Consider the following 23,092-nt stretch of genomic DNA (forward strand, 5'->3'; position numbering starts at 1 on the left):
GACTTGAGGTGATTGTCTTTTGTTGACTTTATCTTATGATCTTGGTATTTGGTTTATACTTGGTTTGTGTATGATGTTTGGTTATGTGTTGTCAGTATTGGATTGAGTGTTCTTACTTTTGGATTATTTCATCTTCTTGAGTAGCATGTGTTACCTTTGAGGTAGTTTTGGCTATTAGGGGTACCTTGCCTAGGAATGTTTTATGTTTGATTAGCCATATGTGGATCGTTCATTATCTTCCCTGCACGGTGGGAGTGGAAGCCTGACTAGGTAACCACGTGATCAAGATGTAGTGCCTTCTTACCATTTGGGTCCCCCTTCACATTGCCAGCTATTGGATGTTTGTTGCAGAAGATGTACCTTTATCATTCTTATTTCTTATCTCAGAGACTTCTTTTCAGATGATGTATATATGTTATCATGTATTCTGATGTATTGTATCTATTTTCACATACCCTACGACATGTGTAGTGGATGTTATTTAGTGGATGTACTTTCATTGTATTGTTTATACTTATGCATTTGCTTATGCAATTATGTATCTGATATTTCTTTATGTTCATGAGACATTGTACTTGGAACTTAAACTAATTAATTTAAAATTATTAAATGTGACTCAACGTAAAGGAACTCTTGAGGAATTGAAACTGTATCTATATTTGCATATGTGTATTTGATGTGTATGTTCATATTGCTTCCGCATTAATGTTATCCTGATGTTGTTTAAACTTCAAAAAAAAAAAATAGTTCAGTAAACATTGTAACATGTTAGGTTTATTTCTCTTGGGTTCCCGAGCAAGGCATTACAGGGTTCACTGTACTCTTTTGGGTGGCTAAGTTTTGTTTTATGATTTAGTTTGATATAAGTTAGAATGACATCATTATAGTGATCTTCTCTCTGATCTTGGACCATTTAACTTTTATCTTAATTGTTCTCTCAATCATTAGATGGCATAAACCTATGCTCTAGAAGATATGGTTATTTCTTGTATATGAATTAAGAGGCAGCATGTATTTTCTTGTATTAGTCTTGGTTAGAAGACTCTAGAAACTTCTGGTTCTTTAAAGCAGATTCATATAATTCCCTGCAACATTCTACTGAGGCTTATCTCTTTCTTTACCTCACCTAACCCCTAATCTTGTATATTTTCCATCACCCTCCCCCCTATAGTAGCCATTTTGAGCTATAGAAACCGTGATTTCCTTATATCACACTCAGGAAGAGGGAACTACATCATTTACAGGCCCGATCAAACCTGAACGATGGGATAGAATCCTGAGAAAGGGGACACCACTGCATGTAAAGAACTATTTAATATATTAAGAATAAATAGGGCTTTGATAAAGTAGCCTGATATGGAAAAATACCTTCATTTTCTTCTTCGATGGCACAATGTGGTAGAGGATTTCAGCAACTGGCTTGAGGTCTTCTTTAAAGAATCGAGCGTAAAGGTGGATATAGAAGTAGATTGTGGGCAACATGACCAAATTGAAATAAGTATCCATTCCTTTCAATAGTAACAAGAAACAAGAGAGTCTAATACATAGGATGTATAGGAATTTTGTCAATGGGATTTACATGAGGACATAATCATTGTCAAACCTAGAGAAAGCTAGGATTTAATAAAAATATATTGGTATGACTAATAGCCTCGATGACAACAAGGGTCTTGATTTTCTCTTTCTTAGAATAGTGTCTTGATTTTTGTTGTCTTTGATTTTGGATGTGAATCTATTAGAACTATCATGTAATGAAAGAAAAGATGCTATAGAGGAAGAGGATAGCAAGATGGTCCTGACTCTCTCCTTACTCTTCTGATGATTGTGATGATTGTCTTTAATAAGGAAAATTCTCTCGAAGATTCAATAATTATTTTTTTATGGCATGGATAAGGCAATGAATGGATACAGTCTCCTTCTGATCTCTTGGCTAGCTTAATTATCAATCATTTAAGACACTTAAAGCAGCATTGAATCAATAGAAAGAAAGATTAATACAACATTTAGTGTAAGTTAAGTTAACTAATTCCTTTATTACCATAGTTTATTTGGCTTAATCTTCATTCTTATTTTTGGGATTTTACTTCAACTATTTGTTTCACTAGGAACATGAGTAGGAAGACACATTTTTATGCATAAGCCTAGAGTTGCAGGTAGACTCCAAAAAGTAGTCCAATCTATTGTTTTATACTTCTCAAAAAGCATAACCAAATTTTGATTTTCAATTCCTATTTGCTAGTAAGAAGTCTGAAAACCTGATTTTGAGATAAAATTAGAAGTCTTGTATTCTAATTCCATTTTGCCAATTTTGGAACAAATGCAAAATATTTCAAATCTAGATTTGAAAAATGCAATTTCTATCATCTTCCACCAACAAAATTGACCCTAATATACTTATAAGGTATATGCTATAAGGAAGAATAATCATATTTCAAGATGGGCAGGGTAAAATACCTAGAGAAAGGTAAAAATGTTGGCATATAGATGTTAGGATTAAACCACAGACATAAATAACAATTACACGCAAATATAACTAGTAACAGACACGAGGCACCAAGATTTAATGTGATTCACCCAATCCCTGGGCTACGTCCACCAAACAACAAGTCTGATCTTATTACAATCCAGTGATTACAACCTGATTACAATTTATAATCCCTTACAGCTCAATACCACCACAAGAACCAATTTCGCATCACAACATCATGAAAATACCTAACCCTAAACCCTTTTATAAAATTATTTTATGTCATTTTAGGGTTACAACATGTTGGCCATATGTCGGATACAACGTTGGCCACGGCCCAAAAATTTATGAACTATGTACAATACTTTCTTGATCAGTCACCACAATCTAACAATAGACAAGTTGCAGAGGACTATCATGCTAATTGAGGATTAATCTTGAATGAGCAATTGATATCAAAGCTATATAATAAAAGTGCAATAAAAAACTAAGAATATTAAGGAACATTTAATAAATATGAAAGAATTGAACTGGATAGTTAAGAACTAAAAAGAACTATAGTTATAGTTTAAATTAAATGAAAATTAAGACTATTCAAACATATATTTTTTATCCATTACTAACTAGAATACATTAAATATTCTATCAAATCTTTTCTATCCATTACTAAATAGAATCTATTAACATATTCTATCAAATCAAACATATATACTAAATAGAAACTATTAAGATATTCTATCAAATCAGATATATATACTTTATGAGTATGTAGTACTACTGAACAATTCACCTTTCATTCTATTTACAATTGAATTCACTTTAATTCAACCATGAGCTAAAGATATGGTAATGTTATTAATAGAAGAAATTATAAAAAAAATTCCCATGGATCCAAAATAAGATTAAAAATGGTTAATCAGCTACACTCAAAGAGTAAATTGTTCTAACAAAAACTCCTTAGCAAAACTAACTTCATTAAATAAATACTCTTTAGAAAAGTTAAATTTATCAAATAAATACTCTTTAGAAAAGTTAAATTTATCAAATAAATACGCATTAATGTAATGTGATAAGTTGGTATGAGTTCTAAAATACAAATGAGATATATCAGAATGATATCTTTATTAAATGTATGTTTTATACTACCCTATAACTTTGAGTTTGAAGCTTTATTTGATGTTACTAGGCTCTATAAAGAATCCTGTAATAGGAATCTTGAAATCTTATACTGAGGCAAGAAGGAGACAATATAAGCAAGGACAACTATGTGAAGAAATGGTACAAGAAGTAAGTCATTTGAGGAATTAAGGATATAAGGACAATTGTGTGAAGAAATGGTACATGAAGTAAGTCATTTAAGGAATTAAGGATATAACAATATAAATGTAATAAAAATAGTTCATAAAAGTCTATGTAAAGAAGTATATATTCTAAAGAGTGAATATCAAATGTACAAATATCAAATTTTGTAAAGAAGGAATGTGTTCTAATGGGCCTAGGAGCACATGTACATTGTAGAATAATACATGTACATTGTAGAAGAAGCAATATGTTCTAGTAGGCCTAGGAGCACATGTACATTGTACCTTGATCATGGGTAATAATATGGGTTTTCTTCCACATTATTTTTAAAATATAATATAAATAGAACATTTACTTTTTACGGTGAGAAAAACAAAAATAACATTAACCTTACAAATCATGAATAATGTATAAGGGAAAGTATGAAAATAGAAAATCCTACCATATGGAGCACCACATAGAAACACAAATAGGATAATAATATGAGCAGTACTATAAAATAGTCTAATGGGCGTGGGCCAACTTTCTAACGCTTCCATAAAACAAACGAGGTGAAGCAGATTTGTAGCTTTGAGATCTACTTGGGAAGGTGAGCAAAATAGCCAGCCCCATAGAACCTATAAACATTACACACTATGAAAAAAAAAATGGATTTCATCCATTGAAAGTCATTTCAATTTTCTTCAACAGAGAATGTCATCAAGAAGTTTATATCTCTTCCTAACTCTTCTATCACCTATCTCAGGCTGCCAGCCTTAAACATCACACACTAAGGAAGAAATTAAGCTTGGAAAAGTAAGTCAAACTTTGACTATTTAACACTTTTGTACTAGGAATTAGGCCTTAGTGTGTGATGTTTAAGCCATTCGATCTCAGGCTTCTATTTCGTCTGCATTTTGGGTATCTTGAAATTAATGTCAGCACATAAGTTTTTTTGTTTTCTCTTCAATTTCACCATTGATTCTCCAAGTCCAATACAATCCTTCATAAGTTAATCTCAGAACTTTCCTTCTCCTTTTGAATAGTGTAACACTAGTCACAAACCTTACACTCTGAAACATTATCATAATATGTTCTACTGCAATACCTGATGACACCAAAAACATTCAAGATTTATATGATCCTTTCAGAGCTTTAATGAAACGGGAACTGGTGAAAAAGTGACAATCCCAACTAGCATTTTTTTCTAACTTTGAAAATAATACATGAAATAGATAAGGGAAAGAGGGTAAGGAATTGTTGCAGGGTTACTTATTGCTGTTGCAAATGCCACAGGGATTTAGTGCATTGGAATAAATAGACTTGGAAACCCAAATCTCCACACATGCTACATTCCATTTCTCTTTCCATACAATATGCTCTAACTAATTCTTCTATTCATGAGAATGAGATACTCAGAAAACAAATAGCATTTATAGTGAGATGTCTGATTTGAACACAAAAATATGCTGCATACAATTCTGTAAAGATGCAAACTATCTAACGGGTTTCTTGACATATGTTGCACTGGAAAATGTAGTGACAAATCATCAAGCGAGGTGGCTATGGATCCGCACATCAGGTGTTGACTTACAAATTGTCAAACAATACCAGTAGAAATTTTCTCCGTGTATTTAGGCATGGATTCCAACTCTTATTTATAGAATACATATAAGAATACAGCAAGGAAAGTGACCATGCTGATTTGTGACGTATTTTTGTTGGGTAGCAGCCGTATTATATACATGGAATTTTGGTGTTCGTAGAAATTATTGAATTTCGTTTGACAATAATAGCATCTAGAGTTTTCTCTCATTAATGTTCAAAGTTTCTAAATATTTGAAAATCTTTGGGAGTACACATCACAATAGATGAGGATGTTGTTCTACAAGTCAACGTCGTCTGTTGCTTACATATGCCAAACATCCCATCTATTCTTGACTAGGTAATTCTAGTAGCATGCTGCAATATTCTTAAGAAGCTTCTTTTTAATAATGAGCATGATTAAATATGGTTGGTAGGGCATTTAATCAACACTTTACATTATTTATGTTCAATTCAACATTAATATATTTATAACTTATAATGATAACAAGAGCTCTCTAGAGCTTGAGTGGAGCTTGAGTTTGTATCTTGTGTAATGAGAGAAGAGTAAAGGGAAACATAATAAAAAGTATTAAAAGTTTTGAAAGAGGATATTGTAAGGAGAGAAGATTAAGAATCATTAAAAGAAGATATGTAAATTTGTAAAAATAACAAGTTTGTAGAGATAGTTGTGATCATAAGAAAGGTCTTAATATTATTGTGACCAAAGATACCATATTTTTATAGTATGGTTGTGATCAAAGAATTAATAAAGGAGCTACTCAATCATTGGGCAATGCTCTATGTACGATTGCTTGAGTGTTGTTGGATTCTACTTCAGTCAACCAGATTCCCCTCAAGGGCATTGCTACTAGCATAACTCTTTGGCTCACTGATGGCTCACTCCCAAGACCCAGGTTGCTCTCCTAGTGGCTGGATTGTACAGTGTCACTACTTCCTAACTAGTTCCTCTTGCTTCTAATCCCATGTGGTCCTTCCCCCGCCTTGACCTATCCACTTCACCTCCCAGGGTGGGAAATGATAAATAACAAGCTCCTTCTACTGACAAAGGGTGGGCTCCTTTTGGGCCACCCTCCAACCCAATAGATCATTAGGGTTTGCATGATCGAAAAGATCCTCATCCCTTAGCTGGTGCTATGCTTTTTTTAATGAATAGTTGTTAGTTGTTTTCAGCCTTGTGTAGTGTGTGTGGTTTTGTATCCCCTAGCCATTTTTTGTGAATATGTAACTTTTTTATATTTTATTCAATAGAGAAGGGACTATTTGTCAAAAAATAATTTAAAATTATATAATTCATTGCTTAACAAATTAAATAAGTAGAAATTGACTATAAGCAACATGGGGTAGTAAATTTTAATAAATAAATGTAGGTCAATCTTCATATAGGAATATGACACATATTCTTTCTGTGTATAGAAAAAAGATAAAGAACTAATTACAACAATATCATTCTCTCATGTTTGTACTTCATATTTTTAGAAGAAAAAAAAGATTTTACTATAGAATATAGACATTTATGCCAAAAGTGGAATACATACAATAGTAAGTTCAAGAATTTTTCAAAAGGTCAAGGAATCTTTGTTGATATTATTTTTGAATCTTTGAAGAATTGGTAAGAAATTCTAAAAATTAAATCATTTCTTTTAGATCGTAGGAAACTTTTCCAAACTAAATAAAACTATCCTTTCAAACATCTATATATTGCAACTAGATATTCTTGTTATCACAAAGAATTAAGATTTACTATGGATTTGATTTTTAATGTGTTCTAGTTGTAGCATTATTGAAATACATTTGAGATTTTTTTATGCTATTTAAAACTATAATTATGAGAAAGCCCATTCCTATAAAATATTTTTAGACCAATGAAAAGTGGAATGGTATAACAAGGAGTGTAATTTTTTTTACAGGTATAAAAGGAGTACAATCAATCTTTAGAATACTTCACATATTTTTATGCCATGATTTTAAAATTTATTTAATACATATTTAACTTTCATACTAGATGCTAGTAAAACCTACAACCTATTTGAGATAAGGTATGAAAATAAATAATCTTAAGTAATTTATTGTGCATTTAAACATCGGCTGAATTGTAGAACAAGAGAAAGGCACTTGGAAATTTCTTGTACAAATATATATTAATATATTTTTTAAAACTTACAATAAATCCTTTGGTTAGTGGATAGAATTGTGGACCAAAAAGATGTCACTTTCTCTTTTTTTCGATCTAAAGCAAGTGTAATCATGTAGCAGTGTGATCATGGTATTGCATGATCGCACTATGGTTTGGATAATGCGAACCAAAGGCTTAGAAAATTTTCAAAACAACATGAGTATGCTTTGTAAATTTCCAACATAATATATTTCTATGTAAATATTTTTTCTAAATTTTGAAGTAATGTGTGTTATAAGGGGTCTAAGGACCCCTTAGCACACATATAATGGTTTGAACAAGTACAAAGGGGTTACAGATTATCCTATGATACCTCTTGACCTGTTTGATTATATAATGTGTGTCTTAAGTGGTCCATTGACAATATAATGTGTGTTCTCAAATCCATTAACACACATACAAAGGATCTAATGGGTCAAAAGTAGCCATATGGTACCCTATGAATTATTTTAACACACTTGATAGTATAATGTGTATAAGAACATATTAGCACACATATGATGGTTTGAGTTGGTCAAAAGGAATCATAGCGTACCCTATGACCCCTTTTAACCCATTTAAAAGCATATTGTATGTCTTAAGGTGTCCAAGACCAATTAATACACAAATAATCATTTGAATGGGTTTAGAGAGGTCATAAGGTACCTTATGACCCATTTTTATCCATTAGATAATGTAATGTGTCTCTTAAGTGTTTTCAAGAGCCCTTAGCACATGCAACATGATTAAATTGGTCGAAAGGGGTCATAGTGTTTTCTATAGCCTCTTTGGACACATTCACTCACATAATGTGTTTTCTTAGATGTCTAAGGACCCCTTAGCACACATAATACACTCAAAATGTTTAAAAGGGTTCATAGGGTACCATACGACCCATTTGATCAAATGATTTGTGTCTTAAGAGGTCTAAAGTTCCTTAACACACATTAATGATGTAATACTAAATGATTTTCCATCAAGTCCTAGGGCTTTGTACTGGTTCACACTTAACATTGTCTTTCTAACCTCCTCCTCCTTGACCTTACTAGTCATTGTCTCATTCATTTGGTCACTCACCACCAGGTTTACTGACCTTAATATAATTTCCTATCTATGACTACCAACTTGATTATGTGGGGGGTTATAGATCCCGTGGAAATAGTTATTGACCCAATCCTCAATAACCTCCACCTCCATTATTTCTTGACCATTATTGTCCACTAGAAGGCTTATGGTGTTCATCTTTTCTCTTCTTGATAGGTTGATATATGGAAAAAGGTCATATTCCTATTACCCTCCTCCAACCACTGAACCTTAAATCTCATCTTCTAGAAGATTTCCTCCTATTTAAGAAGAATATTCCACCTATCTTGACAATCCCTCTTGTCATGGTGATGTTTAGCGGATGAATTACCTTATGCCAGACATGTTTGGAGAGATTCTAACTTCTTCTCAGTTGTCTTATTTTCCTTGAAAATGTTTCCAATGAAGATTTTCTCCATCCTCTAATCTCTTTTCAAATTCTTTCAAGATTCTTACTAATATAGAACATAGTCATTCCTTCAACTAGATTATTCCAACACCGCACAATACAATCCCTGAACTTTGGGTGTAAGTACCATAGGATTTCACACCTAAAGGGCCTACATCTATTAGTTTGATTCTATGTCCATGAGAAAAGAAGCATAGATTTTTTTGAGATGGTCCATGTGTGCGCCTTTAAGGAGGTATCACTACTAAATTTGGAACCAAATTTTAACTAATTTTGGACAAATTTTGACCCAAGTTCATCGCTATTTTTCTCATCAAAATTTTGACCAAATTGTAGGTTGGTGAAAATTTCAATAGATATATTCATCAAAATGTTTTTGTTTCAGCATTTCGATGAATGTATTCATTGAAATTTTGACCAACCTACAATTTGGTCAAAATTTTGACAAGAAAAATAGTGACTAACCTGGGTCAAAATTTTCATCAAATTGGGTCTAAATTTACTAGTGTATGTAGGAAAATGTCCTAGTGGGCTAAGATGAGGACCCAATCAAGCCTAACATGTATCAGATTGTTCCCCATTCTACCATGTGAAAGTGAATCCTTGAGGGTTGATATCTATCAAATCATTCCTCCAAAGGAAGCACTCCAAGTCATGCATACTCTCAGAGAAGTCCTCCAAGCTACCCATTTTCTCTAAAAGGTATAGAGTGATAAATTCTCTGATACAAAAAATAATTTTCCTGTAGCATCGAATCCACCACTCCTGTTGCCTCATCCAAAGCCACTAGCCTACCATTATGGGTATTGGGGGCATAGAAGTTAAAAAAATTCTAGTTAGCAGCTTGGGAGGTAATGCCCATCACCACAAAATGGGTATGGAGTTATAAGCGAGCTATTTTTAAAATTTTATACTTATTTAAAAATATTTAAAATTAAATAATATTTTAATATTTTAAATTTGATTTTATATGTTAACTTGGTAAGATATAATGTAATATATAAAGTACTAATAAAGGATAAAAAATAATTTTTACATGTAATAATAACTTAGGTTTAAAAGTTTTAATAATAAGTAATTAAATTTTGAAATAATAAAATATTATATTGAATCTAACTAAGTGCTACTATTTACAATTATAATTGAAAAATGTCATCCTCAACCACATAAGATTTGTGGGCGGTAATTATTCTCATTCACTATGTTTGATGTGGATTCATACATTTTAAAAAGGTGAAAATGGGTGTTATAGCATATAATTGAACTTATTCAGCATAATGAAATCCAATAATGAAATAAAGGTTCACATATATATTATATTTATAAAATAGAATGAAGATAAGAAAAAGTCACAGTTATAAATATAGATGACTTATATAAAGTTATAGTAATTTAGTATTTATCAAAATCATTTTTGTTTTAATTTTTTATAATACACTTTTAAATAGATAATATTATATATTGTGATCTTTCTATCAATATTTAGCTATGTAGTTTTTGAGACAAACTCAATGACACATGTTTCATGAGTAGTGATTCAACATGAATCTATCTCTCATGATAATAAATGGAACACTTAGCACTCATTGGATCTAGGTGATTCTCATAGAGGTGAAGCACCAACACTTCCTGGGAGGTCACCCATCCTAGTACTACTCTAGCTTGAGTGCACTTAACTATGGAGTTTCCTCCATGGTTAAACTCACTCTCTTTGCAACCCCATTTTCAAAACATTCAAAAAGTGTTGTGTCTTATGGACCTCTCACTAGAAAGCCCCTTAAGCTTATCAATTGATAAGTAGGAGATAATTTCCACAACAAGTTAAAATTGTGATATTTCTATGAGGATTTAACTGTGTAGTTTTTGAGTCAAACTCATTGAACCATGTTTCATGAGTATTGATTCCACATTAATCTATCTCTCATGAAAAGAAATGGAACACTTAACACTCACTAGATCTAGGTATTGCTCACAGAGGTAAAGCACCGAAACTTCTTGGGAGATCACCTATCCTAGTACTACTCTAGCTCGAGTGCACTTAATTATGGATTTTACCCCATGGTTAGACATAGTCTACTTGCAATACCATTTTCAAAACCTTCACCATGTGTTGTGCCTTATGAACTATTCACTAGAAATCCTTTGAGCTCATCAATTTATAAGTAGGAGATAATCTCCACAACAAGTCAAATTGTGATATTGCTATCAAGATTTACCTATGTAGTTTTTGAGTCAAACTCATTGACCCATGTTTCATGAGTAGTGATTCAGCATGAATCCATCTCTCATGAGAATAAATGGAACACATAGCACTCAATGGATCTTGGTGATGCTCACAAAGGTGAAGCACCGAGACTTCATGGGAGGTCACCCATCCCAACACTATTCTAACTCAAGTGCGCTTAACTATGAAGTTTCCTCAATTGATGAGCTTAAGGGCCTTTCTAGTGAATTGTTCATAAGGAAAAACACTTGGTTAAGTTTATGCAAACAAGGTTGCAAGTAGAGTGGGTTTAACCATGGAGGAAACTATGTAGTTAAGTGCACTCAAGTTGGAGTAATACTGGGATGGGTGACCTCATGGGAAGTCTCAATGCTTCACCTCTACCAGAATCACCTAGATCCAATGAGTTCTAAGTGTTCCATTTATTTACATGAGAGATGGATTCATGTAGAATCACTACTCATGAAACATGGCTTAATGAGTTTGAGTCAAAAACTACACAGTTAAATTCTTATAGCAATATCACAATTTGACTTGTGGAAATTATCCCTTACATATAAATTGATGAGCTAAAGGGGAATTCTATTGAATAGTTAATAAGGCACAATACTTGGTGAAGGTTTGACAAATGGGGTTTCAAGAGGAGTGGGTTTAACCATGGAGGAAACTCCATAGTTAAGAACACTAGAACTTAAGTAATACTGTGATGGGTGACCTCCTGGGAAGTCTTAGTGCCTCACCTTTGTGATCATCACCTAGATCCATTGATATCTAAGTGTTCCATTTATTCTCATGAGACATGGATTAATGTTGAATCACTACTCACGAAACATAGGTCAATGAGTTTGACTCAAAAACTACACAAATAAATCCTGATAGAACTATCACAATTTGACTTGAGGGGAAATTATCTCCTACTTATCAATTGACAAGATTAAGGGGCTTTATAAAGCTTCTAGTTCCCCTAAATTATATAATTTATATTATTATTAAATCCCTTCAAGTATATAATGATTGACAAATAACAGTGTTACAAGCATTTAAAATACAAGAATGTCAAAAATTATGCTCAGGCATTAAGCATACCATACAATTATGGACTAGGTCTTCAAAGTGGTGAGCTTTTGATCTAAACCATTATAGTAACACATGATAGTAATAATAAGTAAATGAATTATTAAACCACTATCAAAATCATTTTGTTTTAGAATGGAAGAATTGAAAAATGTAATGGCATAATTCCACTTTAAACCCAAAGACATATTCTTAGAAATCTTGATCTTTAGGAAGTTTATAACTCAAGTAATTTCTAGGTTAAAGAAATAAATAAAATTATGCAAAGACATATACAAATGGTAGGGTTACAAGCATATGAAATCCAAAAACAACTATTGTTCTGCCAAAGAGAAAATCATACATTAGTGACCAAAATATATATGTATAAATGCCTATAGTACTTAAATTGTGTCTTGCAAGCTCAAAATTTATATTGGTAAAATATTGGGATTTTTTTGTATGAAGGGTAGATCAAGAATATATGAAATTGGAATTTATTATGTTACTAGAATTGGAGATTACTATCAAAACCCAAGATCCAATTATTTTTATAAGTAGGAAGCATCAATTTAAGGAATTCCCAAAATTCTTTGACAAACCTATCATTGATGAGAAGTATTATTTAAGTTCGAGAAGGAAAAGGATAGATAATTCACCTAAGGTGGAAATCTATCTTAGGGAAGAAAGGGTGGCTTTGAGCTAAGGGATATACCTTATCCTATGTTGGAGAGTTTGGAAGAAAGAAAAAGTGATGATAGAGGATTGTAGGAACCATGTAAGGAAGGAAAAAGGATTGTTATACCTAAAATCCATAGTGTGGGTTAAATGGAGGACAATATTGTTTATGGAGAACCCCTACCCCTACTCAATAGAAGGAATGTGTTTTGGAATATTTACCTCTTAAAGATTCAACTATATATGATGAGAACAATAGGAATAATATTGTGATATTGCTATCAGGATTTAACTGTGTGATTTTGAGTCAAATTCATTGACACATGTTTCATGAGTAGTGATTCAACATGAATCCATCTTAGATCTGAGGCTTTTGGATATGTTGTAATAAATTAAGCCACATATAGAGATCCAAAAGTAAGCCACATAGAGAGATGTAATAAATTATAGAAAATTCTCAAAATCATACTATAGACAAAGATGACACCAAAACTAGACAAATCCAAACAAGTAGTATAGAGGATGAAATAGGGTGGGGTTGAATCTCACTAAAACTGAAAAATCCAAATAGGGAAGATCTCTCACTTCCGAAGTGGAAAAGAACATAGAACTCCACATAGGAATTCCCATACAATAAAATAATCCAAATCACATGTCCAAAATAACCTACAAGATTACCTTATAAAGGGCTTCGAGGAAGCTTCCCAAAAGGATTACTAAAATTGTGATAGGTCGATAAGTTATGACAAAATAAAATAAAGAGTAGGTCCCTTTATTAATTAAATAAATTAATTAAATAAGTCCTTTTGATTTTATTTTTTAGGACCAATTATTTAATTGACCTAATTAAATATTTTATTAAAAATTAGGGACATTACAAATCCCCACCACCCAAAATTTTTTTGTCCTTTAGCAATTTTCTATCGAATCCATACCATCAATTTGTCAATCCCAAATCAAAACCACCAGTAGAGCATGCAAATTGACATCAAATCTCTTTTGTAACACATAGTCATCCAAATTTTGCTATGCAACTTTAATATAAACATTATTGTACTCTTCAGTATGATGCCAATGATGGCAATAAATGAAATCCTTTATATTGTGATATTCAAAAATTACTTTGGGTATGGTCATAGGCATAGATGTTGATGCTGGCACAAACTGAGTCACTGACACAACCATTGTGACCACTATTATACTCCTTACTAGAAAATGCCCTCTAAATAAACCCTATAGAATATTCACAATGGATAAAGCCTTGACAAAAAGTACCTCAAAGAAGGGAGCCTTGTTTGTGAGTAGCTCTTAGAAGGGAATCACAGTCGTGAGAACCCTATTGAAGGGAACCTCAATGGATATATACTTGATGATAGTATGTAGACAATACAAAAGGCAAGTTGTATAGTCAATTAGTCAATGTGCCTGAATAAAGGGAGTCTTGGTGGAGAGAATGTTAGTGAAGGGGTCCTCGGTCATAATTACCTCAGCAACATGAGTGACAAAGGGTGCCTTAAAAAAGGGATCCTCAAAAAATAGTATTTTAGTGAAGGGAACCTCGACAAAGAGTAACTCAGCAAAGGGAACCTCGACCATGAGTACCTTGACATAGAAAGTCTCAAAAAAGAGTACCTCTGTGGCAAAAAAAACCTTCATGACATAAAAAATTTCAGCTACAAAGAGACCTTTGGAAGAACACAAAAATTTGATGATGAACAGAGCCTTGACAATGAACATCTCCTTTATAATGTACATAACAATAGAAGTAGAAACAATGATGGACATAGCCATAGTGATAGACACACAATGGTGATAGAGAGAACCGTGATTATGATGACACAACTATGACTATGATGAAAATGATAGACATAGCCATAATGATGATAATGAGAACAACAACAATCACTAACACATACTCGATGGTACTAGACACAAACTCAATGATGACGATAGACAGAGAATCAATGATGACAAGCAGAGACTCAATGACGATGATGGACACAATGATTATAGAAACAAAATTGATGATGATGATGATGATGGATATGAATATAGTGATTAATATGATGGGCACAAACTCGATGACAATAGACACAAACTTGACAATGATGACAGACACAGACTTGACAACACTGATGGACACAATGACAATAATGGAGACAAAATTAGCAAAGGTCATAGTGATTAAAAATGTACACAATGATAGTGGTAGAAACAAACTCAAAAATGAACATGTTGAGAAAAATAACAACAATGATGGACACAGACTTGATGATAGAGATAGACTTGATGACAGTGACTAATATGACAATGGTCACAAACACACATACTAGATGGTGGACATGACTAGGGGTATGGATATATATTTGGTGATAGACACGTAGCCCTGACAACAAAAAAAACTTACATGCTTGAAAGTACCTTAAAGGAGGGTACAACCAAAGGATAAACTCCATATTCAACCAATTGTAGTTTCTCTTGCAATGAATCATCTGTAGCATCTCAATGAATTTGAAAAATTTCTAGTAGAGCTTTCTATTTCTAAGGATCACCTATAGGGCCCAAATTTTCATCGATGTGATCCACGAGGGCTAGGTTGATGAAATTAGTGTAGAGATCTTCTTCACCATTTTCATCATCTTTAAGTTTCAGGTGCTTTCCACCCTTAGCCATAACAATAGAATCTTGTGAATCCTCATATGACTCTTCATTTTCTTCTTGCATTTGTATGACTTTATTCTATAGGATCTTATAAGTCTCTTACTTTAGACCATGGTTTGAAGAGTTTATTACACTGAGATGATAGATGCTTGATTCACAAGTCTATATAATCCTTAAGACATATGTCACTCTCCCATCCACCAATCACCTAATCTTTCTTGATTTCCTTCAACATCTCAATCAATGCATCACTTGACACCATGATTTGAATTCAGTACCTAATAGGCTAGGAAGATCAACATCTCTAATACCACCATAATATTCCTAATGGCACACCCGAGAGAAAGTACTTGATGGAAACCACCCAATGGAAAAAACTCAAGATAAAGTACTTGAGGGAGACCACCTAATGAAAAGTTGATGAGGGAAACTAGTTGAGAAAAAACCACCCAAGGGAGGCAACGAAGAGGTAGTTAAGGCAGCGTCGAAGGGAGTCAAGGTCATATTTGAGGGAACCTAGTTTTATGTGAGAGAAAACTAAAGGCTACAAAAAATGAGCTAAGTACCTTAAGGAAGAAATTATAAATGTGACATTCAACTAATTGAAGATAACTATCAATCACTTAATTTTAGATATTCACTAGATACCAAAAGTAAGCCACATGCAGATATGTAATAAATTATAGATAATTTTCAATCTTATATTGTATACAAAGATGGGACTTGGACTTTCAAGATCCAAACAAGTAGTATCGAGGACAGAATAGGGTGCAATTGAATCCAAAAAAATTTTTAAAAGCCAAATAGGGGGAAGATCTCTGACTTCCAAAATGACAAACAACACATAACTCCAACATGAATTGACATACAATAAAATAATCCAAATTGCATGCCTAAAACACACTACAAGATGGCCTTATAAAGGGCTTCAAGGAAGCTTCTTGAAGGATTACAAAAATTTCGATAGGTCAACATGTTACTAAAAATTTAAAAATAAAAGAGCAGGCCCCTTTATTAATTATATCAATTAATTAAATAAGTCCTTTTTGATATTATTTAATTTTTGAGACCATTTAATTAATTAACCTAATTAAATATTTTATAAAAATGTGGGGACATTACAATTTTATCCATTAAAGGATGTTGGTATTTGCTAAGTCTTTCTTGCATCTCTAGTCATGTTTCCTGCACAAAAATGTTCAATACCTCGAAAAACAAATGCCCAAATACACAAGGACTTAGCGGTGGCTCTAATACCATGTCAAGAAACTAGAGAATAGGGGGTTAATCAACTCTAGCTGAGCTACTTGATAAAATAATGAACAAGTCACTCAATCAAAATAGGAAGCACTCACCTAAAATGAACACCAAGACAAGGTCGAGAAAATGTTAACCCTTGGTAATCTTACTTTTTAACCCTCTGCCAAAAATTAATAATAAAATTCCAAAAACTACATGAACAAAAATTGTTATTTTATTTTGCCTTACAACCAAGCACACAATGGAATAAAGAAAATGGAGACAACACAAACACAAGAGCTGGAGATATGCAAGTTTGCTTGCTTGCTTGTTTTCTATTAAACTAAAATGAACTATTACAAATCTGCTTGTTTTCTATTAAACTGAAATGAACTATTGCAAATCTAGAAGGGAATAAACTAAAAACTTAGAAAACTAAAATAGCTACTACTGTTGTTCATAAAATAAACTTGCAGCAATATGTGGCTGAATACAATAACCTTGGAGTAATCATTGCTCAGACAGAACAAACTTTGGTGTTGATGTCTGCCTAACTTAACCAAATCTCTTTTTTAAAATAAGTAAACATTCCCCCTTTTGTCTACCTTTTTTCCAAACAAAAATTTCCAACTCATTTTCATATTTCAAACTTACCTACCTACAATAAATGCATTGAGTGTTGAGGCTCTAGTGGGGGAGTAAATCTGGAGATCTCAATCTTCTAACAACTAGGTGAACAGGCTCAAAGGACAACCAAATGATTTAAAAATTCAAATATACCACACATTAGAGTATGTATCCCTCTATATCCCTCTCTACCATTTGATAACCAAATAATTTAAAAATCCAACAATACCACACATTAGAACATGTGTCCCTTTATACCCCTCTCTACCATTTGATAACCAAATAATTTAAAAATCCAACTATACCATAATTAGAGCATGTATCCCTCTATTGGACAGTGGCTAACTAGCCAACCAAATGGTGTTTATTATATTTTTTTATTAAATTAAAAATTAGAAACATTCGTATAATAATATTGAAAAATAGTTTAGTCATTTAGGTAGCTGCATAGAAGCTGGCCCTCTATAACCCTCTCTACCATTTGATTAGTGATGTTTCCTTCCTTGTTCAAAGGCATAGTTGCAAGATAATCCTGTATATATGTAGTTGCACTATGTACACCTCTAAAAAAAAGGTAAAACATCAAACAAACTACTCAATTTAGTAATTTGAATTTCCCAGAATGTCTGATCAATAATCCTAAAACTTTGAAACAAAGGAGACAAATCTACCACAAGTGGAATACGTCTTTTAATGAAGATTCTATTTCATAAAACAATCCAATGTAGATTCCTCACAAAAAATACTCTCTTTGAAGCATGAATGAAAAGTATATCAGATATAGGAGCAGGAATCCCCTATCATGTCATTAGATTTGGCCTACTATCAACTTAGTATCATTTTATTGTTTGTCCTCTTCTATTTCTTCACAAGTGATCATTTCTCTGATTTTTTAGACCTGTGCCTTCTACGCATGGTAATATTTCATGAGTATTTTCTAGTCTATTGTATGTTTTGTGGAATTTAAAAAATTCAGATTTGTACAAGTCTTTGTTTAGTCAAATCAAGGTTTTGCATATCTTCATTCCAATTTTTGAGATTTTACTGAAACTATTTGTTTCACTCAGAAGATGCACGTGAAGTGCATAAGCTTGGAGTTGAAGATTTTTTTTAAAAAGTAGTCCAATCTATTGTTTTTACACTCCTTAAAAAACAAAAGCAGATTTTTATTTTCAATTCTTACTTGCTAGTAGGAAGTTGGAAAACTTGGTGGCAAAATTGGAAGTCCTGTATGCTAATTCCATTTTGCAAATTTTGAAACAAACGAACAAATTTTCAAATCCAGGTTTTGAAAAAGCCAATTCCTGTCATCTTCGAGAAACCAAATGATATTTTGTTTCTAGAATATCTCCAATGCTCAGCAAGCCATATATAATCTCAGTATGTTGAATTATGCAATTTTTTTCTTAAGTCAGTTTTACTAAGCTATATTTCAATGCAAATGGTAATTTAAATGCAATTTAATTCCATCAATAGAACAATAATTGATGGCACAGTTTCTTTTTGATCAATTACTTGCAACATTTTTTTAGGTCGGACAAAAGTTTAACAACAACCCTTGTATTATAATAAAGGTATATAAAGAACACCATTCAAATGGAATCTCAACCAAAGTGGCTAAATTAGTTTGTTGGCCAATCGATAATAGATTAATAATTCAAGAGGTACTGACTAGAAGGCTTAAACAAAAGTTGTGAACAGATGATTACATAAAATTTTGAACAAATCATGTATTGAATAACATCATTGTATAGAGTAATGGATGATAAAATTTGAAACTAATTATGAATCGACTATAGTAATTAAACGTATTAACACATATGGTCACATGCTTCCAAAAAAATTTAAACTTTTTATACATTAAATGTCAACCTTATACATCAAAAGAAATCAAGTAAATGAAAATTAAAAAGAAAAGAATCAAATAAATACTCAATATCTTTTTTTCCTTTTCTGGTGTCAGCTTTCTTGTGGGTTGTTTGCATGTGTTACACTTCAAGATGATATCTTTAATTCGAATAATCATGTTATAAATTTTATATTGAAGGTAAACTCTTGTATATACATGCTGATAAGCATACCACAACAAGGAAATTTCAATCTAGTTCATGATCCTACTCAAATGTATCCCATCTGCAACTTGTATAAATACTCTTCTTCTTCTGTTAAATGGTCATTAACCCATTCTCTGCTGTAACTACGCCGTTTGAAATCTCGCGTCACATTTGATCCACAAGATTCAAAAACTGTCAAATTAAAACATTTTAATTGATAAAAAGTACAAATGAGAAAATAATGTATGAAATCCTAAATATTAAAAAAAATACTAAATTCAATCAAACATGAGTAGTCAAATACCTTCATTTAAATTCACAGTTTTTGAACCAGAAAATAACTCATCTGGATCAATATATTGTTGACTCTAGAGGAATCAAATTCTCTTTTCTGAAAAAACAAAGGTTACAAGAACAAAATCAGGAAATTTAATATACTTTGTTAAAAGGAACATGAACAGTAGCTTTTCCTTCCTTATATACCTTGTCCATGATTGAATGACTTTTCCTGGACCAAAATCGTCATAGTTCTCCTCCTCCTCTGAGCCTTCATCAAATGTCATTTCATATGAAGTAGTCTCACTGCTCAGTATTGACTGCTTAACATCTGTAGTACACAAACAATTCAAAAAATTAATATATCATAAATATGTTTTTGAGTAATTAAAGTGGGAAGGGTTCTAACTCATAACAAAAAATTAAGATCAAGTTTAAACCAGAGCCCAAAAAGATGTCGAGTAGTAGATGATAACCAAAACCAACAGCTACATAAACAAAACCAACTGACCATAAATATGTTTGTATAAATAATCTTAGAGCATATTTAAAAAGAAAAAAGAAATATTTATCAGTATCCTTAATTGTTTCTTCAATTTGATTGTGTAAACTTTTTTTAACATAACAATTTTCCATGGTCCATCATTAGGATGCATGCAAAAGAAAAGAAAGAGAAAGGAGCATCCTGATGATGGATCACAGAGTGTGATCCAAAGTGTTATCTTAGAAATTTGTTCACACAATCAAATCTAGAATACAAATAACATCACTAATAGATTGTGGAAATCTGATAGCTCTAATTTATCAATATTACAAACAAAATTAAGTCACATTCATTAGAACATAGTTAGCATTGTAACTTTGCATGAGAATGTTACAACTTCCTTACTGTGATTTGAGTCCATTGATACAAATTTGGTAGACTTGGACACATCCTCTGCTAGGCGGCGTCTGCGCTCAGCAGCTTCCTTTTCTTTCTGCATACGTCGCTTCTTCTTTGTCTCTTCTTCCATTTCTCTCTTCTTTTGCTCATATTCAACCTATTTAATTATTTAGTCTTTACTCAAAATTAGCATATAATTTGTCTAATTAAAATTCTTATTATTTAGAAGCAAGAAACTACAACGCAATGATAAAATTGCAAACCTCTTATTAAGAAATCTTAGTTTGAATCTATTCGAACATAATAAATAATAATAATAGTTAATAACAATTGAAAAACTCCTACTATTCACATACCAAAGCTTTGTGTCTGTATTCTTTTTCTTTAATCTTTAGACGTTGTTGCTCCTCAGCTTCTTTCTGTTGCTTCCAAACTTCTTCTAGTTGCTTCATCCGTTTTTCTTCACGTTCTCTCCTTTTCTTTTCTTCCTTTTTCCTCTTGACTGCAGTAGCCTCCTCTGCAATTTTATGTCGTTCTTTCGCCTTCTGTATTTTCTCCTGCAATTTTCTGAGCCTCTCTTCTTCTACTTTCATTTTCCTCTCCAATGCATTTTTCAACTTCAAATCGACAGTTGATTTTGCTACCATGGTACCTCCTTCTGTACTTAGTAATTGAATTATGAGTGCACTCTTTACCACTTTTTTCTGCTTTCACATGCAAAGAACAATGAATTTCTCACTTCTGTTTCTACATTGTTTTATACATGTGTAGAGGAGTGAGTAATTTACAGCGCACCTACAACGGACAAAATGAGTCTGGCACATTGAGTGCGGAGCATCCACAAACGGTAAAATACATTCATTACCAGCACAGCGAAAAGATCCTCCCAACAGAGAAAGCTTCGCTTCCACAAGATCTTGTTAGCCGATAGGCTTTTTTGCGTGGCTCAGGTGGCTTTGATTGCTCATAAATGTTATTGCATTGGGTCTGCTTGACGAATGATTTGAAAAAGATCTTATTTGAGCTCAATCTAAAAACAATCTATCATCATTAATCATAAAACTTGAATTTGGATCTCCTCTGAGATTTTACTTTAATAGGCTTCGGGTCTGGATTTGAATCTTGTCTTACGCCCATAAAACTTTCCCCAAGTTCCATTTTCAGTCATCGATAACCAATTTCAATCAACTTAGTGCTCGTTGAGTGGGTAAATGATGGGCTGAGGGGGAGAGTGGAGAAAGTGTGTTCTCCACTCGTGAGCATTTATTTACATATATTCATTTTTTCGCTGAGTTGTGAATCTGCAGCATTGCGAGTTGCATTCCCTTGCGTCGAGTGAATAAAGCCTCTTGCCCTCGGCAAGGTCCCAGAGCATAGTAACCTCATCCTTCCTGCCGCTGGTGCAGAGTGACCCATTGTGCGAAACAACAACAATGTTGACATATCGTGGCCTATAAGCATGTTCTTGAGCTTGCTGTTGGTGAGATTCCAGACCTTAAAGTTGTGATTCCAAGATCCAGAAACAATGATGGGATTAGTCATAGAGGGGTTGAAACGAACACTGTTGATCCAGTTGGAACGTCCATCAGCATCGGCCTGAATGGTGTACTTGCACTCGCTGAGAGTGTCCCAGAGCTTGATGGTTTTGTCTCGCAAGGCAGACACAATCTGGTGATTGTCAATGGAGAAGGCCACACTGAGAACATCCTTGGAGTGCCCCACAAAATGCGGTGTTAGTGAGGGCAAAAAAACAATCACCCATCAACATTTCCGCAATTGCCATTGTAACCAATCTACCTACTGAAACAGTCTCTTGTATTTAATGAGCTACCGAATTACCCTCAGATGATGAGAGAGAGAGTAGGATGGGGTGCAACAGTAGCTGAAGTTGCCACCCTTTTGGGGCACTGATAGCACTCTGAAAACAAGCCAAATGTTTTCATTTGTTGGATAAAGTTCATAATGCTTGCCCAACCACCAAAGCCAAAGCAAACTATTAATACCCAACCTGGAATGAATGTATTCAAGATGTAAAAAGTTGTCCATCTTGGAAGGAAAATGGAGGATTTTCCACACAGGTCTGTTGAGACATGCACATGGAAGAGAGATGTTAGGAACCTAGAACCACAAATGCTTGCCTAAGAAAAAATAAAAGAAAAACTCAAAAATCATTTTTTGATTGGTTAATAATGATAAAAGAATTCCCACAAATTCATCAACAAATTTATGTTGTTCTAAAATCATATGATCATAGGTTTAGATTTGGTTTTGTTAGTAAGAATGCTAATTAGTATTTAATTAACTAAACTATTAAGAAGAACATATTTATATTGTCAATTCTGAAATCAGATGATAACATTATATGAATGCCTTACCTCTATAGTGTGGTTATTAAGT

The 23,092-nt window shown here is 32.8% G+C and overlaps 1 pseudogene; it reads right to left on the reverse strand.

The window, feature by feature from the left end:
* Positions 1 to 21,962: 21,962 nt before the first annotated feature.
* LOC149550649 (small ribosomal subunit protein RACK1z-like) lies at positions 21,963 to 22,741 on the reverse strand (annotated as a pseudogene).
* Between the last annotated feature and the right edge of the window lie 351 nt (positions 22,742 to 23,092).

Source organism: Cupressus sempervirens, chromosome 7 (assembly GCF_028749045.1).
Source record: "Cupressus sempervirens isolate cs-2001-9-10 chromosome 7, ASM2874904v1, whole genome shotgun sequence".
Taxonomy (NCBI): Eukaryota; Viridiplantae; Streptophyta; class Pinopsida; order Cupressales; family Cupressaceae; genus Cupressus; species Cupressus sempervirens.